Source organism: Nipponia nippon, unplaced genomic scaffold, assembly GCF_047370975.1.
Source record: "Nipponia nippon isolate SJK-2023a ecotype South Korea unplaced genomic scaffold, ASM4737097v1 scaffold_2, whole genome shotgun sequence".
Lineage (NCBI taxonomy): Eukaryota > Metazoa > Chordata > Aves > Pelecaniformes > Threskiornithidae > Nipponia > Nipponia nippon.
In genome coordinates this window covers 129036962-129063940 of record NW_028262336.1, presented here as the reverse complement: position 1 = coordinate 129063940, position 26979 = coordinate 129036962, and the positions used below count along the sequence as shown (strand labels likewise).

The window sequence follows — 26979 nt, the reverse complement described above, 5'->3', positions numbered from 1 at the left end:
CACAGCTCACAGACCATAGCCAGTTTATGGGAGGGTGGCTACCCAAATGAGGTGGTTGCTGAAAACAAGGTTAGAAATTTCAGTGGTTATTTGGGCTTGAAAGAACTGAGTATGCAACAAAACTTCCTGTGTGGTGTTTGTTTGGTCGAGCGGGGCTGAGGAAGATGCTGGTGAGTGAGTTGGTGTCGCTGGCCCTGTTCCTGCCTGCTGCTGTAATGGTGACAATATCCCATTGCATCCAACCTGTCACTAAGTGCGATGACTCTGCAGTCAGTCATTGGCCTCCTGGTGCTAGTTTTGGCAATGGGGTAACTTGGCTTGACTGCCTTTATTTATAGAGCGCAAGTGGATTTGTTACCCAATAGCTAGATTGCTCATAATTATACTGTTGAAGAAAATCACACTTCTTATTTCCTGCCTGCATACCTGCTTTCTTGCTGTTTGGCTTTCTCTGTCCCTCCAGCTCGCTAATACTTTCACGCAGCCTCTCTGCTTGGAAGACTACAGACGGTGCTCGAGTCTTTTTAATCCTGTTTCTTGTTGGATGCAAAGATTAGTGCTGATGTGGCTTTTGCTTTCCCCACCCTGGATATTGGCTGTGCTCTGTAGTACCTCTGGAAAGGTTTTAATTTTTTCTAATAGTAGTTAAAATTAAAACAAGCAATGAACTGAATTACGTATAGGTGGAATATTTGTCTGACTCTGATGTAACTTATGAAACTTCAGTATAGCAAAAAATGGCTTCAGAAAGAGCTATCTCCTCCTGAGTTTTTCCTGGGATGATTGCATGTTCCTCTTTACTCCAGACTGTAAGACTCCCACTTACTGATGCTATGCATAGAGTTGGACTTGCTGCATTGGTCTGGGCACTTAAATAGCACAAAGATATTGCCTTGCACCCAGCCCAGAATAAACCCTGAGCAAATCTGGGCACCGATTTTGGCATTGCACACCTCTCCGCTCCCAGTGTGGGAGAGCTGTGCTGGAAGGCAGGGCAGCAAAGTCACAGGTACTTAGCAGAGCGACCTCAGAGGAATCTTTATCTTGGTGGAAACAGATGGAGTTTGACTTTGTGTCAATTATGAGCCTAGAATAACTCAATTTTACGGCAGAGGAAGTGGAAAGGTACAATGCTGCCACAGCCTGGATGCTGACAAGCAGGAATTGAGCTCGGAGGAGAGCCATGCCTGGCATGTACGCTGATTATTTCCACACTTGAGAAGCTTGGCCACCAGAAGGAAACTGCACTTGTCATGTTTCCTACAGGCCTCCACTTGGGAAGATGCTAAGCAGGGCATTGTAAAGCATCTTCTTGAACTACAACCTGGTGACAGGTCCCATAGTTGAAGGCTTCTCTTGGAGAAGGGATGTCACAGCTAGTGTGTGAGTGAGGATCTAAGGGATAAGAGCCTTAAGAGGTCCCCTCTTCCCCTGTCACTTGCTCACTATTCATGCACAACACTTGGCCAGTTGTGTATTTGGGAATGAGTATGGAAGTGGAACAGATTTCATGTGGTTTCTTTGCTTTTTGGTTTTTCTGCAGAGCTTGGGCGTTCTGCTTTCCATCGTGTGTTTTGGACAAGGAGGTGCTGGGGTGCTCAGCCAGTCACTACTGGCTCTGCTCAGCCACTGTGTACCACATCCCCTATGATTTCCCATCTTTCCCCTTCTCTGTGCTTGATGCACAAAAGTTGATTTTTGTGGAAAGGTCAGAGCTGGGCTTTGCAGAGCACCATCGTGTCCAGGGCTTCCAGCAGTCACCCAGACTCCAGCCGTCTTCAGAGGTCTCGGCTTTGTGCCTGGATGAAGGTACACAGTGCTTTGGGTCATGGTTAGCTAGTGGCAATCCATCCACTTGATGGTATCATGGCCAAAAAAGCTGCCTGGTGCTATAGATCAAAGAGCATTTCAAAAGGAGCTTCTACATTGGCCTCTCATCCTCTTTGGGGTGCGATGCAGGGCCCTGTGAGTGTTGCGGGTCTCCTGGTAGGTTCAGGTTTCTATAGCTTCTGGCCTCCATAAGCTGCTCCTTAAACTGTTGAAGAGCTGCTGTATCTCTTCCACAAGCCTCTGTGGGAAGGCTGGATATGATCCTAGCACTTTTCCCCCAGTGTGTGGGGTAGAGCTGCTCACCAGCTTTGTGTTAGTGGCTCGCTGAGGTCTCCAGCTAAATTTGTATGGCTAGCTAAATGAATGCCTATGCAATGACCTCCTGTCCCCTAAAATGGAAAACAAAACTGTGGAACTACCCTAGGGAAGGAACTACCCTTGGGAGGGAAGGAGGCAGCATGCTGCAGCCATCCTCTTGGCTAGCAAAGATATTCGTGAAAGCGTTGAACTGAACGCTTACCTTGGTCTGCAGCCTTTGGGGTGACTTAGACACCCGAAAAACCGCAGCTTCAAAACTTGCCTCCCTCAAGCCTCTTGCCAAAGCCTTTATTTTATTTATCAACTGGTTGTACTCAGCTGGGGATGGATTAAATTCAGCCTTGGCTGGATCTGCTCCCTGAGCTGGGTGTATCTCTGCTTTGCACCCCTTTCCTTAGCAGTCCTGTTCTCCCTTGAGTGGGGAGCAAATATCTGAAGAGGCTGTTGAAGCTGTGGGCTGGAGAGTCTTGCAGAGGACGTCTGTTCAAATAGCAGTATCGCAATGTAATTTTCTCACAGCCCTGCATGTGGATGCTCCTGCCTGTCCTGAACTGCATTTGTGGTGCTGAGCACAGCTCAGCTCCCTGCGGTCTGTGGATGGCTTTTTGGCCAGGTCAAAAGGGGTGGAGGGGGGGAAATAAAGGCATGACTTGAATGTTGCTACCACATGTAGCTGTCTCTTAAATTCCCCTTAATACATTGCAACTAACTTATTAAACCCTGCTCTCTTGCCTCAGCAAGTGTGGGCCTCTCCTAAGCAATAATTAAAGTTTAACCCCAGTAGTCCTTGCTAATGTTTGCTTTTTGCTTTAGAGGAAGGAAATGTGATCCTAATCTTTAGATCAAATGGCATCTGTACTTCCATTGAAAAAAGTAAATTTGTAATGTGCTTAATGAAGCCTAGAAAGATGTTTCAGACAATGGACAGAAAATATCTGCCTTTTAAAAACTTTCACCTCCCAAAGTTATTGCAAGACTTCCTTAATAAAGGTTGTTGTTTTTTTTTTTTTTTTTTTTTTTATCCTTTGAGCTTTCAGAGGAGAAAATACCTTTGGAAAGCAGATGTCAGAGTTGAATTACATACTTCTTCCTTTAACTTTTGGGTTGAAAGTGTTCCCTAGAAACCAGTCTCTGGCTCTGTGGGAGATAGCAATGAAAAGCTGCAGGTCAAAGAAGTGGAGAGAATTTCAGAAATTTGACTTTGCTTTTCAGACTTCGGTTTTCAGCCTTGCTAGCCTGAGACCTGGGTAGTGTGTGTGTGTGTGCATGTATGGGAAGCTGGTTGCTATAACAGGATTCTTAAATTCTTCTTCTAGAAGTCACCATTGTCACAAAACTCTAACTCGGAGTGGTGGATGTTGGAGAACAGCTTCCCTGGCCGGTCTGTTGCTCCCATCTTTGGGTTGTGTGTGTGGTGCAGGAATAGCTTATAAATAAAACTGCCTGTTGGTAACTGGGGGTGGAGGAGGGAGGTCTCACAGCTGTGAACCCCATGACTTAAAAGACCAAGTTAATGTCAAGCCAAATGTGAGCTGACAAGATCTTTTTTTTTTTTTTTTTTTAAAAAAAAAAGTGAGTGGTTTTATTGCTGCTTTAATGTGCAGGGGATCAAACCCAGGATTGCCAGAGCACCTTCCTCCTCTTGCCTGGCTCCTCGTGTCTCGAGGTGTGTGCAACACCATGGGCAGCTGGATGGATGCCCCTGGTTTAAGAGAAAATAAAAGTGAAATTAAGCAAAGGGTGCGTGAAAGCAGTCCTCTTGGTCCTTAGCCCTGGCGGGATGCCATGCTGTAGTTGCTCTGGCAAGATATGGGGTAAAATGGGGGATTATCTAGGACCTAGGAGAAGGTGGTAACATGGCTGATAGCTGTCTGAAGGAACAAGATGACCAAAAGGGAATATAATCGTTTTCTAGCAGGCTTTTGCACTTCTAGTTTTGGGCTGAAATCTTGGAGAGCTAGGGAAAACAACAGGAAGGATTTTTATCTTCATTTGGAGATAAAGTGGCTTAGGTTTAGTAGCAGGACATCTTTCCATTGGTAGTGATATGCTGGGGCACGGCTGTGGGGCCTCAACACTCCAGGCTTTGAGAGCCACTTGGACAAGCCTTGTGCTTGACTGACAAATTAATCCCCTAGACAGAGGTGGGAATCAAGTTGGGTGACATCTCAAGGGTCTCCCCAGCACTGTGCATCAGACACATCCCTGCCAAGACAGCCTAGATAAGACCACTCAGCTGGTCCTTGTCAGCGCCCTTTCCTCTGCTTGGTGGAAAGCTCATTTCCAGGGCATCTATAGTAACTTGTGAGAAGATATTATTGAGGAAGGAGCAGTGTCTGACCTCATATTGCTGCTGTAGCATTGAAGCACACAGATATTTGTAGGAAAAAGCTTAAAGATAATGGGGCATGTGAACAATAAGCAGACATGTCCAGTTTCCTTTGGGAAGAGGTGCAAAGACATGATGTTTCTAGCACTAAAAAAGCAGGCGGAGAAGAGTACTTTGACACTCTTGCAGCATTTGAGATTGATTAAAGTCCGAGCATGTAAGTGCTTTGACTCTGCCAGCCATCATGGGGAGGTGAGTTCTTTAACAGTCAGTTAAAGATTGCCCCAACCTGTACTTTGAGGGACCAGGAATGGTCCAACGTAGTGCAGCTGCACTCCTGGATGCTGCGGTAGGACAGAGAGCTGAGATCCGACAGTGGGTCCTTACCGCTGTTAGCAGTGAAGCGCAGAGTAGCTTTGGTAGGATTAGCACTAAATGCCGTGCACAGAAGGGTGGTTTGAGGCCTCAGATGTTTTGAACTTCTCATATTTTGAAGGAGAAGGTATGGTAAGGTCTTTGCTGAGACAGTGTCAGTGAAAAAACCCCAAATGTATGGTTATTGCGTGATTGTTATGTGCTAATAGGATTTAATTTCTGCAAAGCTTTTGATGAGAGGAAAAAAGTACCTCAAAGGACCACAGGTATTTTGGGAAAGGCTTAAGTGGAATAAAATTCAGCTGTGATCATGTTACTGCAGGGAGGCCTGGGACTTAACTGAGCTGGAGCAATAAGTTTTACTGTTGCTAAATAGGATGTGCATAGCCCTGTTTCTCCTGCCTCTGCAGATGTTCCCAGGCTCTTCCCTGTTGGATAGAGGGGGATCTTTTCAATGAAAAGGGGGGAAAGGCAAGGGATGTGTTGGGTCTGCAGGCTTTCCCAGGAAAGCTCCTGAAAAGCTTGCAGATGTCCTGCTACCCTGGGCTGGACTTGAATTTGCGACCCAGTGGTGAGCTGCTGCATTTTGCTCCTATTTCCTTGCACCGTCGGGGCTCTTGGGAGCTACCAAGCAGTGCAGTGAAAGCATGGCCCCGTTGTCCTGTGGCCTGTTTTGCTGGGGGAGGTGGAATAAGGAGCTAGGTTCAGGCTTTGTGAATTTGAGGGGAAGGGGAGTGTGGAAGGCTTCCTTCCTGGGGAAAAGGGCTGGTAATGCAGCTTGGGACAAATCAAACAAAACAGCTTCTCTTCCCTTCTGGCTCGGAGGGGGTATGTAATGTCAAGGTAACCCTGAGACTTCCCAAAGGCTGCGGGATTTTCTATTTTTTTAATTTTTTTTTTATTTTTTGGGGGGTGGTGGGGCTGGGGGATTGGTTTATATGCTTTATTGTTAAATCTCTCAAACAATGCTGCTTCCCCTTCCTTGGAGCAATTGTTCCCTGTGCGACTGACTCTTCCTTCCTCTTCCTCTCCATCGTGGGAAGCGCTCTCCTGATGAGGTATGGGCTCAACTTTAGTCTCTCGTTTACCTTCCTTTGTCCTCCTCAGGTCTCTCTAATTCTTGTGTAATTTCTGCCAGGATCCTTGTCACAGGGTCCACAAAACCAGCTGTTCTAGTGCTGATGAAGAGAATTAACTGTCAAAGCAGCTTCTACCTCCCAGAGATATGGGGGGTTGCAAAGTCTAACAGGCTTCGTAGTACCACTAGATTTCTTCCCTTAAGTTGATGTAGCCTCCCTTTGGGAGGGCTGCTTTCTTCCTTAAGGAAAAGCTGGTCTCTTTGTGATCAGCCTCATCTCAAAGCTTTTCAAACGTATCCATTCTGGAGGGCAAGACTTGATATTTTTTTTTTTTTTTTTTTAATTTTTGTGTCTACAATGCCCAAGAATCCCTTGCTTCCTTATGTCTGGCCTTGCATCTTCTCTTCCAGGACCAGACTCAGAGGAGAAAAGGTGAAGCCAAACTAGACAGTGGGTCCGAACTGCTATCAGCCACATCGCTGAATGGAGACGGGCACCCACGTCTTCATTTGGGGCAGGGGAAGAAGAAAATAGCAGAGATAGTGTCTATCTCAGACCAGCCAGTATTTTCCAAATAACTTGCTGAAATGCTAAAGCCCTGTGAATCTCTGCTTCTGAAGTATATCAATCCCATATACCATCTGCTATACCAAAAATTAGACGACTTGCCTTGAATACTACTGATAAGGAAGACATGGGCCTGTTGCAGTGGGTCCAGAGGAGGCCACAAAAATGATCAGAGAGTTGGAACAGCTCTGCTATGACGAAAGGCTGAGAGAGCTGGGGTTGTTCAGCCTGGAGAAGAGAGGGCTGCAGGGAGACCTTATTGTGGCCTTTCAGTACTTAAAGAGGGCTTATAAGGAAGGTGGGGACAGACTTTTTAGCAGGGCCTGTAGCGATAAGACAAGGGGTGATGGTTTTAAACTAAAAGAGGGGAGATTCAGACTGGATAGAAGGAAGAAATTTTTTACAGTGAGGGTAGTGAAACCCTGGCCCAGGTTGCCCAGAGAGGTGGTAGATGCCCCATCCCTGGAAACATTCAAGGTCAGTTTAGATGGTGCTGTGAGCATCCTGATCTAGTTGAAGATGCCTATGGCAGGGGGGTTGGACCAGAAGACCTTTAAAGGTCTCTTCTAATCCAAACCATTCTATGATAAAATTGGATTTGTTCTGCAAAAGCATTTCCAAGGAAAAGCTATCACAAATCAGGCCTTGACAGAGCAGCATGAGAAAGCAGCTCATCTGTTCAGTAAGCCTTCACTGTGGGCGCATGGATTGACTTGGACCTGAGCAATTCGTGCTGTGCCCTATGCAGAAATAATAAGCCCTTGGATATTACCGGCTTAAGGACATAAGTAACCACCTGATTATGCAGTTATTTTGCTATGACCTACTTCTTTTTCAAAATATCCCCTAGACTCCATGAGACTGCAGATAAGAACTTCCAGGTCCTTTCAGCATTTATCAGAAGAGCTTCCTGCAGGGAGCTGTTGGTGATTTATGCCAGGGAGGAAGAGGAAAGGCAGCTGGTGTGACTGTTTCACGATAGGCTTTGGATTGCTTAGCTCATGGAGTGAGCTAGGAAAGGCAGCAGCAAACTGGTGGGTTTTGTCCTCTCCTGTTAGGTTGAAATCACATGGTCTAATTAAGCAACAGCAGTTCTTGATAATATGTTTTAAGGGATTATATCATGCTTCAGCAGAATGGGGCATGCTGCCAGAGCACATTCATCCTGTTGATAAGGCCAACACCCACTGTAAACACAGTTATTAACAGTCTGAGCCTGTGTAAGATGCTCTAATGGAAAGCTGTAACTTGAGAATAAGCAAGAAGCTCAGAGAAGCCCAGGGTGGGTATTTAAAACCTTGCTCCCTTGGGCAGTGGTAAACTACCTTCTTGCATAAGGTACATAATTTTATGGAGAGAAGTCAACCTAAATCCTTTCAGCCTCAACTTATACGTGATGGAATGATATAGTTGAGTTTCAAAGACTGTCCTGGTGCCTAGGGTCTGTCCTGGGGCATGAGGATGGTGTGATCTGTCCTTTTGTGTGTAGATTTTGGAGCAGGATCCCTTGACCTTGTGCAGTTCATAGCTTGCTTTGTGCTCTCATTCATCAGTTTGCAGAACACCAATAAAATGCTGCAGTTACAAGACCCGTTCTAGCAAGTTGGTGCATAAACACTTTTTCTAGCAAATGAGAGCCTTGGGGTTGGAATTTAGGAGGAAGAAGAAACTTAAAAGTGAGAGCAAATCTGCATTTCCCTGCTAAGAATTACTAGTGTAGAGGAGGAGAGGATGTTGTCTCCCTGGAGTATAAAGCTGATGAGCATCTGAAAACTTTCCACTTGGCAGAGCTGGAGATGAAGTTATTTGGTGGGGTGGGTGACTGTTCCGCTCTCCAGAGCAGGGAAGGTGTATGTAGGTGATTTAGTCCAGCTCTGCTGCAGAAACTCATCTTCATGGGACCGGTTACTGCCATAGTTATGGTTTTGGATAGGAGCTTCTCTTGTAAAGCTCTGATTTATGTATTCCCACTTGAACTGGGGGCTTTCTGTGGTGGAGGCTTGCATAGTTGGATGCTCTGCAGGAGTGTGGTCCTCTAAGGAAAACGCCTCATGCAGCAACGTGGAGGATGAGGCTAATTTTTCTGGAAATTGCTTTAGTATCTGGCTTGAATCCTACAGAGATGTCAATTCTAGGACACGTGGTGAGAACTGTGATAGAGCTGTAGCAAATAATCAGCCAAATCTGGGGATTTAACACCACCTTCTACTTCCAGTACAGTCCAGAGGGTAAGTCTGGGATCCAGTTGTCACTGGAAGGCTCCAACTTTGCCCAGGAATGTGAAATTCAAGTTTTCTGGCTTCAGTGGCATTACTAATGGTTTGGCTGAGTTGTTTCGAGATCAAAGTGGTCTCCTGGTTGCCCTTACAAAGCCAATGCAGCTGATGAAAAATGGGGAGGAGGGAAGTGACTTTTCCATTGTTAATGCAAGAATCCTCCAAAAACCAAATGTGGCAGAGCAGTGGTCTAGTGCATATGTTAACTCCGTATTTGTGGAGTCATCAGTTCTAATATTTCTAAATGGATTTTTTTTTTGAGTTAATTTGAAATTATTGTCTTTAACCTCCTTCCTCCACACATAGCAAGGGGGGGCAAAAATGCCAAGGCATTGGGCAGTCCAGGTGAGGTGGAACCTGACCTAAACATGACTAGTTTAATTTCTTTAGAGAAGCAAATTGAAAGGTTACAGGGGTGTGAATATGTTGCCTGGCCTTAATGTGACTTTCTGTAGGAGTGGAGGACAAGACACCAGAGTACTTCAGGCTGCAGAGATAAGTGTTGAGACTCTTGTATGAACTGCAGCGGTTTCCCTCCTCCCATCATGTTTCTTTCGCCTGTCCCAGGTTGTGGCCAAGCTCAGTACCAAGCACCCTGGAGTCTGGAAATGGTGAGGAGATTTTGCTTGCAGGAGATGTTGACAGGTGGATGCTACATGGGCCAGGCTGTGAGGAGGCAAGAGCACCTCAAAGTCCTTCTGGGTCCACAGGAATGGAAATTACCTCCCAGCAGATGTTTTGCCCACAAAAATATTGGGCTAAATCTGTATTGTAGAAGTACTGCAGAGCAAATCTGACACTTGCTCTGGCCAGGGTGGCTCTTCCCCCCCATCTTTTTTTGGGGTGCTTGCCTAACTGGCCATGGGTACCATGAGGTGCTAGATGACTGCCTTCCTCCATGTGCAGGAATGGAGGTTGTTTGGTGTCTTAAAGAATTGAAACCAATGCAAATTCTCATTCTGGCTTCTCCTGTGAGCTGTTAGTTAGGCATCCATTGTTGTTCCTATTTACTTTATTTAAAAAAAAAAAAAAATCCTTTTTGGACCCTTCTCAAAGCATGTGGAGATTAGGAATTGCAAGCAATCCTCTGAAATGATTATTGACTGAGAATTGCTTGGAAATGATGCTGTTTGCTGACTTGACAGATAAGACCCTGAAGCAGTGCAATCTAAGCTGTACCTAAGCATCTGTCCTTGCCATATCACAGTCCCTGCGAGGCTTTACCTGCATCTGCAGTGGTCGAAAGCCAGATGTATTTTTAGACAATGTTTAAATAGACATTGTCCAAACTGTTTAATGCTGTCTCATGGGGACAAGAGCGGTTGCACAGAGGACTTTTCTCTTGTACTGAGAGCTCATTTGGGCATTGCGGGAAGCACAGAGGGGATGCTGATGCAGTGGGAACTGGGACTGCAGTGGCTGCAGCACCTAAAATGCTACCCCTGATGCTGCTGAGCAAAACTGAGGTTGTTCTCTCTGGTTCCTTATTGCTGCTTTTAATTAAAAAAAAAAAAAAAAAATCACAAAGTGAGGAGATACGTAGGAAGCGGGCAGTCTGTCTTTAGCAGGGGCCCAAACACAGAAGTACACAACCTGGTGCTGGCCAGGCTGGAGGATCTGGGGCTCAAGACACCTCTTGGTTGACTTACTCTGGGAGGTGGGTTCAGATATCTCCTTCCCTCCTCCTGGGAGGTGAGAATGTGTTCTCCAGGGCATCCCTTGCTGATGAGGAGGGCAGAAGTTTGGGGAGAACTCTTGTAGAGACCAACTGGGGTACTCTTCTAAGCACTGGACATGCACAAAAGCAGAACTGTAAGGAATAACATCGCTGGCTCATCTAGAAATGTCAAGTAAGTCTCTGAGACAAGCTCCTGTGTAATCTGCAGCAGCCCTTAGATTGCTGGAGCCTGTTTTGAATCAGAAATGCTCCACGGATACAGCTGTAGTAGTGTTGTTTTTCTGAAGTGCTGATCCGCTTCCTTCCTTTCCAATTCCTCAAAAGAAAACAAGTCAGTTGATTTAGGCACCAGAATACGCTGCTGACTCTGCACAAGTTGTTTGCTCCTCTCTTTTGTCCTTTTTTCTTAGCTGAATTGCCCTGCAGTTTAGGCCCTGGGGAAGGTACTTCTGGAAAGTCTTCAATGCAAAGCTGATCCAGAGGCATAGAAAAGAGCAGAGGAACAGAGTCGATGCTTAAAGATATGCTGTCATCAGATATATATTTCCAGCCTCAATGCTTGTTGCTTGGAGACCTCTTGCATTGTGTAAAACTTATATCCCTGTTTAAATGCAACAGGTTGCGTTTTTTTTTTTTTCTTTAACAAAATAGGTCTTGGTGGAATTTGCTCTTAAAAGTGTATGTCCCTTGAAAGTCTCCCCAGTGTCCTGTCATAGAACCATTTAGGTTGGAAAAGACCCTTAAGATCATCGAGATCTATGCCAAATTTTGCAGATGAGCTGTCTGGTGACCATTGCTTCGAGTGTTGGACCTGCCACTCTTGGTGGAACCACTCTGTGAAGACCACAGGAGGCTCTTTGCCTCCTGTATGAGTTTTGGGTTCCTGTACGCTGCCACGTCTCTGTGGTTTGGTCCCTAGACAGGCCATGTGCAAAGGCAGCAGCCTTAGCTTGGTGCTACAGAAAGACATGGAGGACCTTAGTGTCGTGTCCCTTGGGACAGAGACCGTGAATGGCATGGATGGGGCAGGTCTGTGCTGCTGCTGTGAGGGTGGCTTCAGCTCCTGTTCAGCCTGACCTTGGTCGTCTGAATCACCCCGTTTAATCCCTGTACTTATTCAAAATTGGTGTCAACAGAGACTGTCTGAGCAGAGATTAGCGGCGATGAACGAGGCTGCCTGCAAAAGTGTGGAGAGAAAACTGAAGTTTTTCTAGACCTAAAAATTACCCCCAAATTCTTGTTTTATTTTTGTTTAGCTTTGTGTTCTGAAGCAGTTACTGGAAAGCTGCCTCAAGGGCCATAGTGCAAAGGGCTACCTGATGCAAGGGCTCCTTCATACCTAAGTAAAACCATCCCAGTTGTCTGCTGGCCTCCTGCAGCATGGTGGCACAAGCTGGCTGCCTTTGAGGTGACAGCTGTGGGGTGGCCCAGCCGCTGGTGTTGCTCTGGTTGATCTGCACTAATGCACTGTTTGTAGAGTCGAGCCTGTTTTGCTAATAATAGGCAGCTTTGTGGGAGATAAGCACCAGACTGACCTTATCTGTGCCCATCACATTTGGCCTGAAGGGAGCTTATTAGCTTGTGTTTCATACTGAGCTGTGTGTGTGGGGGAAATAAGGAGGGAAAATACAGGTTTAAACTATCAGAGGAGCCGTTGGAAGAGAAGGGCTGGTTAAAGAAACCCCCAGATGAGCATGGTGTAGCTGGAAGCACCACTGAAATGTGGTGGTGGCACAATTCCTGCCCCCCTGGGACTTTCCCACCCCTTTGGCATGGGTGACAGTGACATGGCATGTGCCCTGCTCCAGCCCAACTCCCTGCATCTCCTGGTACCTTCAGCAAGAAATGAATCTCTCTGCTTTGGGGCTGTATTGGCTAAAATGGAGGGTAACTAAACCCCTTGTCTTTTAGGCTGCTCTGAATCAGGGACTGCACCGTAGGGTGCAGGAGCCCCGTTCATTTTAAGCAGGAATGGGCTGCTGGTCCTGCGTGTTTTTCTGCATTGATCCCTGTGAGATGAGCAGGAGTCCCTGTGTGGCACAGGTGGAGGGATGGAGGGCCAGAAACTGTTTTCTTGTGCGGCATGAGCCTCTGTGGGTCTGTGTGACCGCACACTAAAACCTGGTACTTGGAAATGCTGTGCATAGGCAGTTCTTTGGCCCCTTTATGGGGAAGAGCTGATGCTCAGCATCCAAAGTGAGTACCCAAAACTAGAGGCTGGCGTTGAATTCTCATTAACGCCAGCTCACTACACCTAAGGTCATCTGCTCTTCTAAGTGCTTACAGTTTAAAAAGCAGTCTAGAAATCCTGACTCTGCTTCATGTGCTCTTTCAGCGTCTGTGCCTTCTGGATATGGATTTAGCATGAAACAGTACTTTTCAGATGTTTCAAAAGCTGCCTACAGAAATAGTGGGAGGAAAGCTAAAGTGAGGGTAAACTTTCTGGGAGATGGGAGAGTGTTTGTTTCTGCCCTTCCTTTGGTGGAAAGGCTCAGAGTGTGTTGGTAAAGCTGTGTGTCAGTTTTATTAACTAGGAGAGTCAAGATGTCTCCTGGGCTGGTGGGATCTACTCTTGTCCTCTCCCAGGCATTTGGATAAAGAAAAACGTTTGGGAAGATTACAGCAAGGAAAGACACTAACGAATATTCATCAGGAATGACTGCTTTATTCCTTGGTGTACTTGCATTTTTGTTATCTTGTTATGCCTCTGTTTATTCCTGGAGCAGCAGAAGATCACAGTGACATGTACTAAGATGCCAGCGTCGTCTGTCTTGGTCACACAGCACCAGTCCTTGTGGGCTGTTGACTGGGGAATCCTTCGTTGCTAAATACCGCTGTGACAGCAGTGGTGCCTTTGTGGCAGAGGAAATTTTGGAAGGGCCTTGTTCTGGTGCTTCTTGTGAGAGTGAACCACCAGCTTCTGTGGATGCTGTGGACTGGTGTTGGTCTAGGGATGCCTGTGAAAGCATTGATCTGCATTCCTCAAGGTCTTTCTTGGATACTTGGGCTGACAAGATGCTTTAATCCTTGTCTGTTATTAGTGGTAGAAGCTCTGTGAGCTCTTAGCATTGAGGAGCTTTTTTTTTTTTTTTTTTTTTTACCCTGTGAATGGAAAAAGTGGGGGTAGAAATATAGAGTGCAAAGTAAAGGTGGTGTCATGCTTGATGTTATCTGCTGCCCCAAATTGGGAGGATGGTGGGAAGGGGCTGCAACGGCTTGACAAAAGGCTGTATGTGTGCAACCACGCCGCATGGCTGACTGGTTCCCCAGAGCACCGGCTGAGCTGTAAATGCCTGACGTCAAGTTACGGGTCAGGCGAGGGCACTGTTTACATCCTGTAATTAACATCTGTGCAGTTAATCACCGGGGCTGGCAGACCTGGAGACGCTGGATTGGAGTCGCGCTCTCCGTTGTGGTTGGATCCCTGTCCCAGAGATGACAGGAGGCTAATAACAAAGATGCATTGACTTGGACTGTCTGTGCTAATTTATCCCCCTCCCCCCTTCAGCATATGTTTGCAGCGTACAAATCAACATTTTTATAAATCAGTGCTTTGACTTTAATTTCTTCCTCCTTTTTTGGCCTCTTGGAAAACAAGGTTTGTGCAACTGTGCAGTTTTTCTTTTTAACACATGAACCTGTGGGGCAGATTAAAGAAAACTTAGCGAAGGCAGAGCCTTGAACACAGCATTTCTGTGCAAGCCGGTGCTCGGTGGGACATCAGAACTGCTCACAGCAAGCCAAGCTGAAACCTTGGTAGGTTGCACAACCATTTCTTTGACTCTTGGAGACTTGAATGTCTTCCTTACTGTTCGGTGCAACTGAAAATCTAGTATTTGGCAGATAACTGTGTTCTGAAATATGTTAATAGGTTGCTGGAGTGATTAAACTTGCAAAGAAGGAAATGTTTGTGAGGTATTGATTCCCCCTCCCACTATCTCTTGTTTGGTGAATGCCATTCTCATTAAGGCTGCAAAAAAGATCGTTGGCCCTCCCTGGTTTAATGCAAACTTCAGAGGATGTAACTACTGTCTCTCACAGAAGGATGGAGAAAGGGAAATGGGGATGATGGCTTGAGATCTCTTCTCCCATTGCGTCCACTGCAGAATGTGGACCTGAGATGTCCCTGGGCTCCCTCAGTCCCATGTGAATCCCAGCCACTATTAAATGCAACCGGCTACTCTCTGAGCAGCTGGCCTGTCTTTTCTGCTGTGAAAATGACTTTGCTGCCATGAAGGTTTAAACCCTGCTTTGTGTGACTTGCTTTCTCCTTTTGATTGATTTGGTATTAACTCGCCTTGGAGGCAAAGAGAAATCCATATGCTCTCTTTCATCTCGCTCTAAGCTGTGTATAAAGACTTTAATTCTGAATCTAAAAAGGCTATAGGTGGTGAGGAACAAAATACAGCTTTCCTAGCAGATATAGAAGTGACCTTATTGTTAAAACCAGAGGCAGTTAGAGACAGTTAATCAACATTTATCCAAGTATGTTAAGGAGCTGCTTTACATCCTTATCTCCCTAAAAATGTCATGGAAGGGTGGATGTGCCTTTGTATCCCGAAGAGGTGAGGAAGAAGCAAGTTCTGGTCCAGAAGCTGTGTGGTAGGACAGTGTTGAAGCCACTCATGAGTCATGCTTGAAGAGTGAGCTCCAGGGAAAGGGGGGATGTGACTCTTACCACTGAAGAAGGTACAGAATATCTCTGGAACAGGTTGTTGGTAGCTTGTGGTGCCTGTTTTTGGGATGATGCCCCAAAGGTAGGCAGTGTGCGTTAGTGCATGAGCCCATATATATTCAATGCATTAATAAAAGTTCCCTGGAAAAGGCCAGGAGAGCATCCCTGTTCAGTCATGGAGAATTGGGAGAAGAGGAAGGATGACTGAGAAGCCTTATTTCCCAGCTAATTAGTTACATTACCAGCATGGGATTGCTGGAAGAGAGGCCAGAGGTGGTGTGGAAGAAGGGACAAGTGTCCAGCCTTTTGGGGCAGATTGTGATGGGTTCGTAGCTCTGATTTCTATCTACTCTTCCCTTTTTGAATCTGATGGGTGGCTGTTGGGATTTTCTGAAATCCCCAGTCTGAAGTCCACAGCAGCCTGAGGATTTCTGCCTTCAGGAAAAGTTTTGCTTTCAGTTATGGAGAAAAGCTTGAGGCCACAAATAGAGCAGAGTGACCCGAGCTACTAGCAGTGATTTATTCAGCAGGCAGTGTAGCTTGTATGTTGGATTTCCTGCACAAAAATTGCTGTGCCTTTCCTAGAGGAACAGTTGCCATGTTCCTCAAAGGATAAAGAATGGAGAGCAGGATCAGCATGAACTCAGGTTTGTCTGCCTCCCTGGTTGTTTTGAGCAGATGTGCTGTTGTGTTCCTGCAGTAGCTATTACGGTTACACGAAAAAAAAAAACAAACCTTTAAGTTATTGAGGTACATCTCTACCACCTGGCAGCAAATAAAACTAAACTGATTGTCCCTCTCTGCTGAGCCCTCTGCAAACCTATGGAGAAAAGCCATTCCTCCTCACAAAGAGCACAGAGCCTATGAGTGACCTGATGAAGACTGGGAAAGGGTGCACAGGTGGGTCCAGGAGCTGATGTGAAGCTGTGCTCAGGGCTGATAAAGATAAAGTGGTGCAGGAAGAAATCCTGCCTAGTTTTCATCCTGCTAAGCATGTGTTTGACAAACACATTGCAGTGTCAGGAGCAAGAATTGGGTTCCTTGACCAGTTCCAACTGAGATGAAATCATGAATGTCTCTACTTCTTCTCTCAGTGGATCTCCCACCATCTCCTTGGAAGTGGAGGCAGCTGCACATATTTATTTCTTTTAAATGTCTGCTTTGTGACTGGCCACACCAAGACTCAGACCATCTGCTTCATTTGTCAAGCTATGGTGCTCTCCTGTCCTCCATGTGGTGTCTGCCATGTCCAAAACACTTAACTGCCGATGTAGCACTTTTCATCCTCCCATTCTTCTTTATACACAAGTTGGGTATTTTAAATTCCTCCAAACCAAAGAATATCAATATAGAGTTAAATGTCTCTATTGCCCAACACCTGGTGGGGACAGATCTCTATGGGAGCACCATGCTGAACACCTGAAACAGAGGTGTCTGTGTGATGCTTGATTTTTTGCAGGGGGAACTACCTTGAGCCTGATTAGAGCATCTCATTAGCAGGTCATCAGCTGCAGTGCATTGACTTGCTCAGAGCTGGCTTGAGACCTTGGAGCACCAGCACAGGTGTGTGTGAAAGCAGAGCCAGCAACCTTGAATGACCTGCTAAACCCTTGTATCCTTGTGAAAAGCAGCCAGCAGCTGCCAACAAAACTGATGGGAGATGGCTGGTTAAGTTACGTGGCCAAATAGGTTTGGCAGGTGACTGGCAGGACAGCAAAGCTGCTGAGGACAAATATTTTTGAGTGGCAAAGTCTTTCCAAGCTCCCTGCCCCTGTGCTATTCCAGTAGCAGTGGTACAGATCAGGGCAGACCTTGGGAGCTCTTATAAACATCTGCTTGCTATCTAAATCCAAGGCAACAGGGGCATAATATGCTTGGTGACTCTCCATCCTGGAGCTGAGACCTCTCTCCCTCTTGGTTTGAGTAGAAATGCTGTTGATGGACAAGGCAGCTGGCTCACCTGCGACATGGGAGGAAGACAACACAGGTTGGAAAGTCTCTTGCACATCCCAGGTACCCCTGTAAACCCTTGGGCTCTTTACAGACTGTTTTTGATGGGAAAGATTGTTTGGTTTTAACATCCCAGCTCTTTCTTCTGTAGGGTGGGAGAGGGAGATTTTTTGTAAGCTGCATCCCATGCAGCTGGAGAAAGTAGTTCTGCTTGGTGTGCAGAAAGTTTCCCTGCAGCCAAGTTTCCCTGCCTGCTCTGACTGCAGTCCTACAGAAAAGGCATGGGCAAGTGAATTATCCAGGTGGAGTGTGAATATTCCAGTCCCTGGGGAAGAGGCCAGAGAGAAATGAGGGATCATCTGGCAGGTTGTGATTTAGGTACCTTCATAGGTGGTGATGAGCAGGATACCACATCTTATGTCTGCTGGAGTGTTACTTGGATGCTTGGGAGGCTGGAAGAACCCCAAATACCATGTATATGATTCTTGTTTATTCAAACATCAAAATTGCACCAGAGATATATGCCTCCTGAGCCTGGGGTAGTGGCATCTATTAATGAGGGATGGAACTCTAAGGACTTGGGGTGATTCACCTGCTGTCCTTTAGGATGAAACCAATCTTTCCTTAATCAATGCTGATAAACAGACTCTTCAGATTGGAGCTATCTGGTTCCTTGTAAATTGGTTTTTCTCTCTGTTTTCTTGCAACACAACCCTGAACAGTTTTTAAATCTGAACTACATCTTTCTGCTCAACTCTGATGCTGATAATCCTTCTCTGCTTTACATTCCTTCATCCCAAAATGTTTACGTGTATAAATAGGAGCAACAAATTTGACTTGCCACCACAGGGCTCTGTGACCATTTCAAACATAAACTCGGCTTAGCTCTCAGTTCTCTCTTAGTCTTAGCTGCATGACTCTCTTTCCACATAATAAATTACCAGCATTTATTGGTCTTTTGACATATAGGTTTCCCAAGGGAAAGGAAGGAAGACTGGCTGAACAAAGCCGTCTCTAATTGGTTTGCAGTAGGCAGAAATTGCAATTGCTGGCCAGTACAGCAAGGATTTTATGGCTCTACCTATGACTGCATGTATGCCAACCAGGAGGTTTGGGAGATGCTGAATAATATACCTTAGACTGTATTGTTAAGAGATTAACGTGCGTAATATATGATAGTATTTGCATGTCAAGAGCTGACGAGAACGCAGTGCATTTCTGAAAATACATCACTGGAGACAGTTTTAGACGCTTGTTTCTCCCACTGGGACATGGAACTGTCAGTGCCGCTCGTACTCCCATCACTTGAAATTTGGCAGGTAACTTCTACCCCCTGTGGGCACTGTGTGCCTTTATGCTAGTGCTGGAAATGGGCTGAGACTTGGAGCTGTTTGAAAACTGCTACTCTCAGTGCTTCTCTGTTTGTCCCAATTTCTTTTCAGCTGGCTGCAATAAGCCAGGACTATCCAATAACCTCCACCCAAGCATTGCTCTAGCAGCACCAGCACCAGATGTGAGCCGTGCCCTGGCTTGAAGTAAGATGTGACTGTGTAAAATGAGCTGGATCTCTGGTTGATGCAAGATGGCTAGCTCTTCCTTCTTGGTTGCATTTATTCTATATCACCTTGTGCTGACGCAGCTTGGTGCTTTAAGGAAAATATTTTGCAGTAACACATCTTGGACTCATCTAACATAAGCTGATGGTTAACCCAATCAACTCATGTCTGTGTGAGATCAGGGATCAGGTGAATTTTTTTCATCCGAAAGGCTTTCTCCTATAGAAAGATAGGTGGAATAAGCTTGAGAGGAAGACTTCTCATGACTCCTAAAGATTGCTCTCAGTTTTTGCAAGTGCATAGTAAACTTGAACCTTCTGAGATGGAGAGTACTGTAGGGTGAATCTTGCATAAATGCCACTGGTTCCACTTCACCTCTGGTTGCAGTAACTGGGCTGGCTGGACTCCACCCTGCTGGGGTGAGAAGTGGCTGAAGGTCAGTGGCTCTTGAGTAGGCAGTCAAGCACAAAGATCTGGTTTGAGAGCCTCAGCTTGCATAATAAGAGTGAGGAACTTCCTCCAGTGGAGGAGTTGCTGGGTGAAACTCCTCCTGTTATGGCTCCCTGTTCCTTTCCTCTGGTATTTTTTCCTTCCATCATTGGCGTGTTGCACTGGGAGAGCGGATGGCTTTCATGTGGATCTTGGTCAGAGAAGACACTGCTGTCTATGGGTGTCCAGTTGGCGTTGTAGTCAAGCCAATGTGTCTATCACCTCAATGGCTTTGTCCCTGTCCCCCTTCCAATCTTGGAGGCTGGTTTTGAGAGAGGCTTCATGAAGGCACCAGACCTCCTACCTACCTGGAAGACACTGTTCTTCCCCATCCTGCCTGAAGCAGAACTAAGGCAGGTGCTGGCAGAGGAGTCCAGTGGGAAATACTGCTGGCATGAGCTGAGTCCAGGCCCTTCAGAGACCCCTGCTCATCCTGACTTCACCTGCTGCTGGACTGGGTGGTTGTTGTCTTGATGCCTGGGCAGAAGGACGATTGCTCCTGCCTTGCAAGCAGCCCACATGGAGAAGCCTGCGTCTGGAAGAGGCATCGCTGCAGAAGTTTTGGCAGGGCTCCTGCTCATCTCTTGTGCTTGCAGAGCAGCAATAACAGCTGCCTCGTGCCCTCTCCCAGCCAGGAGGGAGAAGTAGGTCAGAATTTGCATTCTTTGCCCGGCTTCTCTGCATAACTTGGACACCTCTTTTTTTTTTTTTTTTTTTTTTCCAAGTCCTCTTTTTAAACGAGCTGTTCCTGTGCTTGTGTGCTCCTCAGGCTCCCCTAAATCAGAGGCTGAAGATTTAAATTCAGATGTATAACTGGGCTTTAATGTCTGTCTTCCCTCCAAGAGCACTTCTGGGACACTCCAAAGGGCTGATCCCAGCATGTAAAAATCTGAAATAAATGCTTGGGGCAGTGTCTTCATTTTTGGCTGTTGTATCGTCTGGATCAGGAATTAAATTTTTTCCTGTAGCTCTTTTTGCATGACAAGAGCAAGTAATTGGGATGAAATCATCCGTGCTGCAAACATGATGGTGAGATTTCTTTTCAGCGCTTCTCTGTGTGTTTTGTTTGCAATGTCCCGGTGGGGAGAAAAGAGATTGAGCGCCGCAGACTCGTGGCAACTGGATAAGCATCCGAGCGTCCCTGAAGTGCTGCAGGGCAGTCGAAGGAGCGTTTTGTCACGGTTTTGTTGCAACGGCGTTCTGAAATAAAAGGTGTGCCAGGTGAGGTCTGGTGTGATGGGGCAGCTACCGCGGAGGCTGGGACAGGAGATCGGGGTTAGCTGATGGCTGCGTGGTGGGGAGTGTCCTTACGTGTTCCTGCAGGTTTTAAGGTGCAAAGGGGCAGCACCCATCCTCATGTATTCCCCCCCTAGAGATTTGCAGAAACCTGGGTCAGTCTGCGCTGCTCCTCATAGCGTAATGGCAATTTGTTTTGTGGTTTTGGGAGTGGGGGGTGTCTCTTTTTAGGATTTCTAGCTCTCATTGCTGCTTCTTGTCCCCAGTTGAAAACAAGGTTCAGTTTCCTGTGTGATTCAGCATCTCTAGCAGATTTTTCAGTAATCTGGCAAAAAGGGGAATGTAACATCCTGAAATTGGGTGATTTTTCATAGCGAGAGGGGGGTGGGTTTCAACCTATGGTAGAGAGAAAAACTCGCTGCAGGATTCTGGTCTGTCTTCATCTGTGGAGGTGACTTTTGGTGTGGTTTTTTTGTGGTTATATGCTCTAGAGGCCTGTTTGCTTTTTTGTTGGTCTGAAATATAAAGCAAGTTGTGTGGTCTGAAGACAGGTGTACAGGTAAAAGTGATAGAAACTATATTAATGTGACATGATCATTGTATTAATGGATTTTTCACTATATTTTTTTTAAGTAGGGATAATATTTCACTGAGACTTTTGCTATGTATTTTTTGCAGTGTATACACACGTTTAGCTAAAAATGGCTTGCTTTCTTTTTCCAGGGAAGCTTCAGCGTGGCTTACCTGGTGTATCTGCTTTATGCAAGTGAAACTGCAACCTGAATCTAAGGCTTGTGGAAATAGCAGGCGATGTCTCCTCTGCTAATGTTTAGCTGCCAAAAAGTGTCAGCAGCTTTGAGACATCTCTGCACAGAAATGACCTTTGGGGAGTTGAACTTTTCCCCATCCTGCCCTGCTGTTTGATATCTCTCCTTGGGGCTTTTGCATGTTCAACCATCGATAGTAGGAAGGCTGCTTAAAAGTAAATGTAAGATAGCGTCTGAGTCTCTTTAAAGGGCTGGAAGTTCTTAATTCGAGGGTAGGTTTGGGAATTGCAACGATTGCAGTGAAAGCACCTTTGATTTCTCTTTGTTCCCTCTCGTACCTGCCATCCAGCCTGCTGTTCGCATTAATCCATATGGATGTCCTATTGTTCCCTTTGGGTATTAGGTTTTTAAATTGTGCTGTTGTGTTTTAAAAGCAGCGTGTTGACATGCTGAGAACCGCTTTTCAGAGTTGCGTGGCACGTGGGTGTATAAAAGATCGTCTAGGGAGGAGAGGTGTTGCAAAAAGGGGCTATTGTCTTTCTGCTTGAAATACCCTTGGAGACAAAACACATCCTGCACGTGTGTGTGCATGAACATAGCCAATCATCCCCACCCAGGGCACTCAGCCGTCACGATTTATATGGGCTTTTAAGGTAACCTGGTTTTGTGGCTGCAATACGCCTCCTCCATCATGTATTCCCGTTTCAGCAAACAAAGCGGGGAATCGCGTACCAGTTTTGGAACCCTGGGATGTGGCACTGGTCCCTGGATGAAGCTGTGGTCAAACAAGAGTGCTGTGAAAGTCTTGTTACTCTTTGCTTAACATCCCTGTCTCTATGAAGAGCTTTTCTCCTTGTGTTGCACCTGACCTTCTCTTCACCTCCAGGTGTGGTTCAAATAAACCAGTATTATTCTGAACTCTTAAACTTCTCGTTTCTCTCTGTTCAGCTGCTGATGCCCAAGTGATATTCACACATTGGGGAACTGTCTCAGTGAATAGCCTGTTCTATGTGCACACAGATTGCTGCAAAGAATAGCTCAATGGCTGCCGAATCTATGCATAAATCAGCCATCCTTTGCCAAGATCTGGAATCTTTTCTCTGTGTTGCATGGATAACAACAGGCAAAATGTTTGAGCTGTCGTGCAGGTGAAGTCTTGGCCACCTCCTGTTTCCAGTTTTGCTGCAAGTTGCCAAATTGTGTTAGTTAAACCATCTTGTGAGGAGAATTTCAAAGCCCAACAAGATTAAAATATGTAATGAGTTTCTTCTGCCTCTAGGATCTGATTTTAGCAGGAAATCGATGATGAGCTTCGGCTCTCTTGTGCAGTCTTGTCCTGTAAGTAGGGGGATGATGAATGGATATCAGTTCAGTTCCTACTAGGCAATAACTGCAGCTGGAAATCCTTTCAGCTAATAAACTGCATTGTAACTTAAAGCAAAAATTGGGGACTGTCACAATACAAAGATGGAGTCTATTTTGAATACAACTTATAGCTGCCAAGCTAAAAATAAAGACCTCAGTAGTGAGAAACTGTTCTGGAGAGTACTTGCTCTATAAAGGAGGAGAAAAGCTGCTGATAGCTCCTGTGTCTGGGAGTCCAGTGCTTCAGCCTCCATAGCAGAGGACATTTTTTGCAAAGCATTAATGTGCAGTTAAAAAAAAACAAACATGCAAAACTCCAACTTCTTGCCAAGAATATTGACTGTTGTCTTAAAAGCTCTCATTTTCTTGTGCTTCTGATGAGCCTTGCACTGGAGGTGTGGCAGGAAAGTTACCTGTCACAGTGGTGATGAAGGTTAATGCAGTAGAGCTGGTAGCGGAGAGAGATGACATTTTTTCCTCTTGAAATTAAATACAGGCATGTTTGTTTAAATGGCATCGTTGAGGCTGGGATTCTCTGCTGGGTGTTGGCACTGGATCTGCTGGAGCTGATCCTGTACCTGCTCTTTCCTCTTTGGTGGTCAGCTCTAGTAGATTGTTTAGGTTTTATTTTGGGGCAAACGAGCCGATCCAGTTGTCTCTGCAGCCTTCAATGTGATACACAAGAGGCTTGAAATTCAGGTGTGCCACTTGCTAAACTCTCCTGAAAAAAAACCCCAGTCTTATTCTGATGTCTAAAAAGGTCATCTTGGCATGTTTGGTTGGTTTCTAGAGTGTGTAGGGAAAGGTTGAGGCTACCAAGCAATGAAAATACGTTTCTTCTGAAACCTACCACAGAATGTGGCAGACCCAGGATGTTAATGGCTGGGGGAAAGAAGTGACTTGTAAGTATAATAATGTCCTTTTTGGCTGGGCTGTAGAAGTTTGCAAACCTTCTTGTGTCCCCCTGCTATGTTTTAGGTGCTCATGAGCGTGTCAGACCCTCTTCCTTCTAGGGCTTTGTTTCAATCATTTTGATTTGATAGCTTGAGTGGGAGGAAAAAAAGGGAAAATCCTATATACTGATAAGTTCAAGCTCTTTCTGTAAGAACAAAAAGTGGCAAGGATGAGATTGCTCTTAAATACACTCTGGCTGTAATCAAAGACTGTGATTTGTTATCTCGTTTGTTCTCTGTGTGGTCTGCTCCTTCCTCCAGTGATACCTGTGGATTCTGGTAGGGGATTGGAGCTGATGCACTAAGGATGCCACTGTTTGTGTGTTTTTCTCCTTCTAAAGTAATGTTGATAATGGGAGGCAGCTTTGAAGATTAGGGATATTGGATCTTGCAAGATGCCTAAATTTGTAGACTCTTAGTTCGCTCCCTTTAAAAAAAAAATAAAGAAAATCCCTAAATCTCCATTCTTCTCTCCTTATCTTGACAGCAAAGAATTAAGATGCTGCCACCTGTGCTTTATGCACCCTCAACTTTTTCTGTGAGAGCCTCACTGTGCTGCTACAGGATGGATGTGTCTTGATGTCATTTGTTCCATAAAAGAGATCTCTTGGGACAGACAAAACAAGCTGCAGGGAGTTCAGTTGTGATGATAACATAATAGGTGAAGCCTTTGCATCCTTTCCAAGCAAGCCTGGGAGATCCCATTACTTTGCATCTTGTCTAGTTCCTGAAGTCTCTGAACAAGGGACCAGGAACTGGAGAAGCTGATGTGAAAGCTGGTGGCATAGGGTTGGGGTTTACCAGCTAAGGGTCATCTCAACTCTTTAGATCTCACTACAGAAGAAAGCAAAACCATTTCCCCATATGAAAGGGTGTCTGAAAGACGGTATGTTCCCCTCTGTGCTACTTTCCTTAACAGGTGGTGTGACCTTAGTGGCACAGCAAATGAGTCTGTTCCTATCTGCAAGGTAAGCAGCCTTAAATTTTGGAAACTTTTCCATAGATAAAAGTGGAGGCAATGGTTCATGGAGGGGAGAGACTAAACCAGTGTTGTGAGCTTTAAACACATCCTATGGCATCCAGCTGTGTTTTGACCTCTGCTGCAATAGTAGGATAGTTGGACTGGTTGACCTTCCTCCAGTGCATGACAGGGAAATGCCTGTGCAGGGACTTATAATGGGGCCTCAAGCAGCCTGTTTTGCGTTTACTGGACGTATGGCTGGATTTACCCTGGGTCTGGTCTGCAGACAGCAGTGGAGTGTTGAGTTATACTCATTATCTTGAAGTTGGGTGCAATCTAGCTATGTGCTGGCTGTGGACCACGAGGAGCTCTTTGCAGCCATGCCCAAACTGCCAGCAGGATTATCTCCTGCCACGTGGTTGAAGTGTTTTGGGCAAGACTGTTACGACAGCCGGCTGAACATGAGCCAGCAGTGTGCCCAGGTGGCCAAGAAGGCCAATACCATCCTGGCTTGCATCAGAAATAGCATGGGCAGCAGGACTAGGAAGTGATCGTCCCCCTGTACTGGGCACTGGTGAGGCCACACCTCAAATCCTGTGTTCAGTTTTGAGCCCCTCACTACAAGAAGGACATTGAGGTGCTGGAGCGCATCTAAAGAAGGGCAATGAAGCTGGTGAAGGGTCTGGAGCACAAGGTGAGGAGCAGCTGAGGGAGCTGGGGGTGCTCAGCCTGGAGAAGAGGAGGCTGAGGGGAGCCCTCATCGCTCTCTCTGCAACTGCCTGAAAGGAGGCTGGAGCCGGGGGGGGTCGGTCTCTTCTCTCCAGGAACAAGCGATGGGACGAGAGGGAGCAGCCTCAAGCTGCGCCAGGGCAGGTTTGGGTTGGGTATTAGGAAAAACTTCTTCCCTGAAAGGGCTGTCAGGCCCTGGCCCAGGCTGCCCAGGGCAGGGGCTGAGTCCCCGTCCCTGGGGGGATTTAAAAGCCGGGGAGATGTGGTGCTTAGGGACATGGTTTAGTGGTGGCCTTGGCAGTGCTGGGTTAACAGTTGGCCTTGATGATCTTAAAGGTCTCTTCCAACCTAAATGATTCTGTGATTCTATGACTTTCTATGAAGTTTAAGAACTTGAAGAGACTTCTTTTGAACCCTATTGGGAAGAATGCTGTGCTAGGGAAAGGCGATGCTTACTGAGGACCTCATTACCAAAGAACGGCTGGCTCTACCCCTCTCTACTATTTCGAAACTATGTGTCTATATCTGTGATTATTGCTTTGTGCCTGGTGGCCAACCACCAAAGTTGGGCTTGTCAAATTTGCAGATCTGTTATAGTAAATAGCCCGGGTTTTCATGTGCAGGTTTGAAAAACGACAGCTTTGACATGTCAGTTTAGTTAAGAAGAAAACCCAAGGGCTTTCAGGAGCCTATGTTTAAAATGTCTACTTTGAGCACAAGGAGAGATTTAAGAGAAATCATGGTTACATCCCCATAAAAACTGAGCCACCTGTTGCAGAGAGAGGGCTCTGGAGCTTGGGCGTGCTGAGCAAGCTGCATATGCTGGGTTCAAACCTGTGGGCTGAACAAGTGCTAGGTGGCAAAGCCGCTTCTCCAACTTGGGGAATAAAATCTTATTAAGCTGTGAAAAAAAAAAAAACCCTTGAACAGGCCATTGAAAGATGGAGCTAGACGAGACACGGAGCTGCCTCCGTGTTTTCACTCTATAGGGCTGCTGTGAAGCCAAACAGATTGAGGACTGAAGCGTAGGTGGTGCGTGAAGAAGGCATTTGCGTAATGTCACCGGAATAGAAACGAGTGCGTGATGCTCTTGCTCTTGTCCCTGCTGCTGGAAGCAGGTGGTATCAGCTGTTTCCAAAAAAAAAAAAAAGGGAAAGGTTTTAACAAGCTTCAGTCAGTCAATACTAAATGGAACAAAAAAGGAGAAAATACGAAGTTCTCAAAGGCTTGGCAGAAGATTGAACAGCAAACAACTCAATTTGAAGAAGCTTAGAATCCAAGTTGATTTTATGAGATATTAGCAATATTGGGACAGTGTGTCTTCTAGCTCAGTGAAAATGTTATCACCCTTTTTTTAAATACTACTGAGGACGATCCAAGCTAAGGGATGCAGACTTTCTTTACTGAAGTCTCACAGGCTACTCAATAGCTTGCAATTGCTGTGCTGCTAAAGAGAGAAATGGGCGTTCTTGGAAAGCAGCATGACCCAAAACCCCAGCTTGCTGGAATATGTAAAATTGCTTAGAAAGCTAAAAGTTAATAGCCAGGATTAACTAGGGCGAAGATGGTGATTTACAGCAGTTTGGCCAACGTTGCTAGCTTGAGGGGTTTATGCTGGAAAAGATGTTTCCACCCTGACCAGCCGCACTCTTTTAGAGTTTATATGCTGGCTGTAAACCTCAGGCTGTTTTAAAACTTGGTAAAGCGCTTAGTTTCTCTAATGGAAACATCCATTTAGAAAGGGAGGAAAAAAGGGAATATACTAAATTCTCCTGAGTCCTCTTTCCAAGTCACTTCTGAACACAGTGCAAGTGGTGGTCACTTTTTTCCCCAGGTCACTGGGTTG

The 26979-nt window shown here is 45.9% G+C and overlaps 1 protein-coding gene across 7 annotated transcripts in view; it reads left to right on the top strand.

The window, feature by feature from the left end:
- GDPD5 (glycerophosphodiester phosphodiesterase domain containing 5) overlaps positions 1-26979 on the top strand; it is a 178841-nt gene that overhangs the window by 18352 nt on the left and 133510 nt on the right. Inside the window, exon 1 of one of the 7 annotated variants that reach the window (XM_087758240.1) lies at positions 20043-20151. The exons of 5 other annotated variants lie outside the window; for them this stretch is intronic. The gene's annotated coding sequence lies outside the window, so the exon portion shown is untranslated. Of the gene's footprint in view, positions 1-20042; positions 20152-20266; positions 20344-26979 lie in introns of those variants that run through there. One more of the 7 variants, XM_087758241.1, reaches the window with a different exon arrangement.